This window comes from Limulus polyphemus, unplaced genomic scaffold, assembly GCF_000517525.1.
Source record: "Limulus polyphemus unplaced genomic scaffold, Limulus_polyphemus-2.1.2 Scaffold3530, whole genome shotgun sequence".
NCBI lineage: Eukaryota > Metazoa > Arthropoda > Merostomata > Xiphosura > Limulidae > Limulus > Limulus polyphemus.
The window spans coordinates 10,319-16,285 of NW_013669140.1; the positions used below are offsets into that span (position 1 = coordinate 10,319).

The following is a 5,967-nucleotide window of genomic DNA, read 5'->3' on the forward strand; positions in this document are numbered from 1 at the left end:
GAATGGTGCCACACATGCAGTACGTGTAGTGTAAATAGGGGACCCAAGCATAAGGGACGACCACCTTATGAAGAGTTGCCTGAGAATATGTCAGAATCTGTGAAAGTGTTATCAGAAAGGATGGATGATATTCACCATCAAGTGCGTTCAAACTTAAAAACGTCTGCTGATTCGATGAAGTTAACTTATGATAAGAGATCTACTGAAGTCGGCTTTGTACCAGGAGACAAGGTATGGTTGTATAATCCCAGGAAGACCAAAGGGAAGTCTCCTAAGTCGTCTTCTCCATGGGAAGGCCCATATGACATAGTGGATCGTCTCTCAGACGTGACTTTCCGGATAAAATGTGGTCGGCGAGGTGAGCCAAAAATGGTGCATGCCAACAGGCTTTGCCATTATCACAGTCCAGGACATTTCAGTTGGGACAAAGTGAACAAAGGAACAAATGACGCTGCTGAAGATGTGCCACCGTCAAAGAAGAAACTCTACTAAGTTTTGAGAAGGGAAACAGTGAAGCTCTTGATGAAGTTACTACCACTGATGTGACTGTTATCGACGATAGGACTTTTCCTGATGAAGCAGATGAACCCCACATGAAGCAGAAGCCAACGAGACAGAGATCACTACAGAAGATACGTCCCGTAAAATTAAGAGACTTTGTTGAATTGTAATTTTGCGTTTGTAATTCTGTACATTTAATTGAGTTATTGTTAATTGTTATTGGTTTATTGTAAGTGGCTATTGTTCGGGACGAACAATACCAAGGAGGGGCAGTGGTGCGTCAGCGAGATCACGTGACTAGTATCACGCCACCCGTTTTCTAGAACTATCCTGTTCCTTCGGGAGTGCTCTAGCATTTGCTAGATTGGGGGTGGTCTGGTATATATAAGATGGTCACGGCGTGACGTGACAATGTGAGTAGGTAGTGAGTAATTGAACTGCAGTCAGAAAGTATTGTTGAAGTTAACGTTCGTTGTTATAGCGTTTGTTATAGAGCGACTGTTGAAAATAAGTGTATCGGTAAAGTTGTATTCGGAAAGAATAAACCAGTTTTATTAAAAAAGGACTTGTGTCGCTAAAGTTTCGTTGGAAAGAAGTTACGGAAAATTAATTAACAAACAGAAACGTGTGTGTAATGTCATGTCTCTTTAATACGATATTACTTTGAAATGTAGTATTCAATTAAGGGCTACTGCGAATTATTCAAGTTTATGTTAACATTTGTAACTCACCCGAGTAATTTGTTTTTAATATAAATTGTGAATGTCCTATAATAATCAAATATAAAGTTAAGGTCAGAATTGACTAGTAGTAGTAGAAAGCTGCACGTGCGGGTAAAATACACGCTTGGACAAACAATCATCATGCAACAGTCATTAGTAAAGTACTGTTACGTATCTGGTCATTTGTTAACTTCCGGTATAAATTCTTTTAGCGATACAAGTCCTTTCTTAATTAAAACTAGTTTATTCTTTCTGGATACAACTTTGCAATACACAGAATTTCCTCTGTCAATACGTTTGCAATCTCGATAACAAAACACACACTTTATATTACCGTCACTACCGCTCGCTTGACTCAATTATCTGTCTATATATATATATATATATATATATATGCAAATTATCTCTCCAATTTATTTGCCGGACTTATAATCCAAAAAGAAGGGCGCCTGGAACAGACTAGAGTTGCCAGGAAAAGTCAGGATCCTTCTAGAAACTCCAGCGCGCATGCTTCCAGGGTCGCGTGGCTTACGCTGTCGTAACAGTACATTAGGTTTCGGAAAACTTACAAGTTAGTTTTCAAAATACTGTTATAAAACAGTACACTCTCTGCCGATTAGAGGACAGATTAACTGGTATAAATTCTCAGGTGCATGACTGTGCCAAAACCTGCAAAAAATGGTTGTTTTTAACTAGGCTGAAATCGATCCTCTATTTTTAGCGTTATAAGCTTGCAATAAACCCATTGAGCCACCTAGAGCCCCCTCCCCTCGCGAAGAGGTCTGTCACCACAAGTAAAGAAATAAGAGAAAAATGTTTGATTATGTTATTTATTCTAACCAAGAATAAGAAAAGCTGTTGAATTTAGTCAGATTTTCAAACTTAGTATGGGCCTGGCATGATCTGGCGCTTGCCTTGCAAATCCGTGGATCTAAACGCGTAGCCGAACATGCTCTCTCTTTCAGCCGCGGATGAATTATAACGTGACAGACAATTCTTCTATTCGTTGGTAAAGAGTAGTCCAAGAATTGGCAGTGAATGGTGTTTACTAGCTGCCTTACTTCTAGTGAGTTTAGTCTGTCTCTTCGACATTAAGGACGGTTTGCGCAGGTAGCTTTGCACGAAATTCAACAACAAATAAAGTCCTTCTGTTCTCCTTCACATTTCTAACTAACTATACAACGTAAATCAGTTGATAGGTACTTCTCTGAATTGCCATAAGTATATGGAACTCGATATAGTTGATTTTGAAAAGCGTTTCGTCGTATTTCTTATTCAACAATAAGAATAGTGAATAGTGAATAGGCTTTTTATAGTGGTATAAGTAAAGAAAAATTTTTTCAAAAAAAGAAATAAATGTAGGAATGGCTAATATCAATCCATCAAAAACAATGCAAACAAGATACATATGTAGAAGGGATGGCACTTGCATCATCCCTATATAATAGCACAGGCACACAGTGTAGTAGAATGTTAACAGACAAAAATAAGATAAATTAAACTCAGTTGTGATTGAATAGTTACATATATTGCTATATGTTAATTCTTGTCTGTACTATTATGTAGGGATGATGCAAATTTAAAAATTTCAAGACAATAAAACCATCGCAGGCCTGTATAATTACTGTTTCACCATGTACTTAAGCTTCTTAAAGGAACACCAAATTTCTGTAAGAAAGCTAACTATAGGGGGTAATGATAACATCGTTTACATTAGAAGTATGATTTTTTTAATTACTACTAGTTAATGATAATATATGTAAAAGCGGATACTCCGTTTGAAGTTATGTCTCCTTAGTGAATTTGGTTAACACCATTTTTGTGATTTTTGAGTTATCATGTAATAAAAAAGAGAAAGAAGAAGAAAGAAGAACAAGAAATTCAAACTTTTAGTTATGATATTTACAGGCATTCCCAGAACTTATGACTTACTCATTATGTAGATATATTGTTATAAAATGAAACACTGTACAATATTGTAATGTTCTGGTATCCTATTGAGGAGATATTTAAAATACTATTTCGATGAATAATCTGAGCAATCCCTACATAGGAAGTGCTACCGCCTACCTGATACTACGTTTATGGTGATTTAAAAATACAAACCGAATGTTTTTGTTTTTTATGTTTTGCTAATTGACTAAAATGTGTGGAAGTACCTTTATATTGGTATTTTTAACTTGAAAAGTTTTTAGGACGTAACTGTAATTGTGGTTGATATCTTGAAAAATTTTGTAATGAAATATATCTGTCAAAATTGCCTTGCATACAAAATATGTCGTTTCCTTAAGACGTTTAATGTGAACTTTAAAGGTAGGTGTTAGTGAGCTTTATATCATGTATATTAATTAAGTGGAACATGGTTAGTTCTGAACATATATTTGTTTTATAAGCTGATATTGAGTACTAAATTACATGGACAATGATGGCCCCAGGCCTTATTGTTTTCTGACCGACTTTGCCTTCACGTTGTGTATTACAGAACCTAGTTTGTTAACGGTCATCCTATCAAATCACATCCAATGAATGTACTTGAGACTCAGTTTCGCCTAAATCGAGAAAATTAGTATTTTCATAACGATACATTTTTATGAAAACTGAAGTCTCTATGAGAATTTACATCGATCAAATAGACCACTGTAAGAATCATAGTTTACGCTTTCGTCATCATTTTATTTGTTAGACTATTCCAAACATTATTGAGAAATAATTACTTATCTTTGGATTACTAGTTCTATATTAGTTTATGAAAATTACAAGTAACTTCTTTATATTTAAATTGAGTTATCATAGTACAAGGAAATATTATCATGAAGTATTATGTCACTCCTTATGATAAAAATAGCGACAGAAACGTATTAAATGTCAGTGAAAGAAAGAATGATTTCATAGATTCAATGAAATGTGTGTTTATCTACCTATCGATTTTTCTATATTATGAATGCATTGTAATGTTTTATATTGTTATCAACAGATGGCAGCGTGTATATTAAGAAAGCTATGCTTGCAATCGTTCTGCAAAAGTTATTTTTGGATCTAGGGACCTGGATGAATTTGGCAGGATTTAAGTTCAGATTTTCTAACAGTACACTCTTATTTTTAAAAAGCATTATTTTCCTAAAAGCGAATCAAGTGTAAGTATAATGATAAAACTCCCCCCCCCCCTAGATTTCGTAGCACCTCGACAAAAAGTATTTTATGAACTAGAAAGGCGTTCGCAAGTGAAAGCAAAATGTTTTCCTATCCAGTTTATTTAGTAAGATCCTCAGAATACAGCAGATTTCAAGAGAGGAAATAGTATTCAAAGCAGGAAAAGAAGTATAAACTGCAACGTATATACTTCATTTAAGATAGTATCAGCTTGATACTTCTTTGGGAGAAAGGTGTATTGGAGCATATTAAATTGTGGCCTTATAACACATAGGACAATCAATTTCTACATAAATTGATTTATTCACAGTGACAGAAACTTTACAGGTAAGTTTAGGGAAAATAAGACCTATTCTTCTACATGATATACGCAACTTAATACATGGTACGAACTAAAATACTATTAATAACAACCCGTTTTAACCCCTGTAAAACCTAAAGAATGGTAAAATCCCACGTATGTGTGCTTTAGTCTGAAGTTGTCGCAAGGTACATTTGTGCAAAGTCTTCTTTAGATCAGCTGAAATATAAAGGAAAGCAGGCTTTAAACCCCAATTCTACGAAATATGTTTACCTTTGACCATGTAAAATCGCAAAAAGGCACGGATCCTAAATCTGTCTGTTTCAGTCTTAAGCGGGTTGTCGCAAGGTATCGTTGTGAAAAGTCCCATCTAGATTAATCAAAATATAAAAAAATTGCAGATCAAAGATCCTAATTTAGCGATTTTTAAAAATGTTTTACTCCTGTAAGATGAAAGAAAGGTACTCATCTTAAACCAATCTGTTTTAGTTCGTAGGGTTTTCACAAGATAACTTTGTTCCAAGTTTCATTTGAATTAACGGAAATGTGAGAACAACAGACTAAAATATGTTTCTGTAGTGTTTGATCCTTGACTCTCTAAAATCGTAACAGAGAACGAAGTAAAAAAAAATGAAAATGATTTTTGACGTAGTGGATCAAGATATATGCCCGCTAAGTTTGAAGACAATCGGTCCAGAGTTATACGAGTGGTGGACAACTGTAACTGTTGGAAAGAAGTCGAAAAACATGGGAAATACATTAGGTTCCCTCCTTATGGGGAAGACATAATAACCAACAAACAACGTTATGGTTAATGTGAATAACAGCCGGCGTTTCTATAGCGACTAGTTATTAACCATATGTACAAATAATATTTGTCAAGGTTAACCAGCAGAGAATAATTTTAAAACTTTCTGTATAATGTCATTTAGATTTTAAATTTTTGCACACACAGTGTTTGAAGCTTGTTACATTTTATCATTAAAATTATCATCATTATTGTCGTAATTTCAGATATAAATAATTACCATTAATTTATAATCAAAGTGAGCTAACAACATATTTCAGAACTAAAAATCAACTCAGTAATCAATGTTCTTAATTTAATATATCGTTTTAACAATGTTAGTGCAAAATCATAAATGTTTGTTTGTTTTTGAATTTCGCGCAAAGCTACACGTGGGCTATCTGCGCTAGCCGTCCCTAATTTAGCAGTGTAGGACTAGAGGGAAGGCAGCTAATCATCACCACCCACCGCCAACTCTTGGGCTACTCTTTTACCAACAAACAGTG

At 34.7% G+C, this 5,967-nt stretch overlaps 1 protein-coding gene across 1 annotated transcript in view; it reads left to right on the plus strand.

Annotated features, from left to right (window-relative positions):
* LOC106469528 overlaps positions 1-5,967 on the plus strand; it is a gene marked incomplete at its 3' end in the record, with an annotated part of 110,132 nt that overhangs the window by 1,464 nt on the left and 102,701 nt on the right. The window lies entirely within an intron of this gene.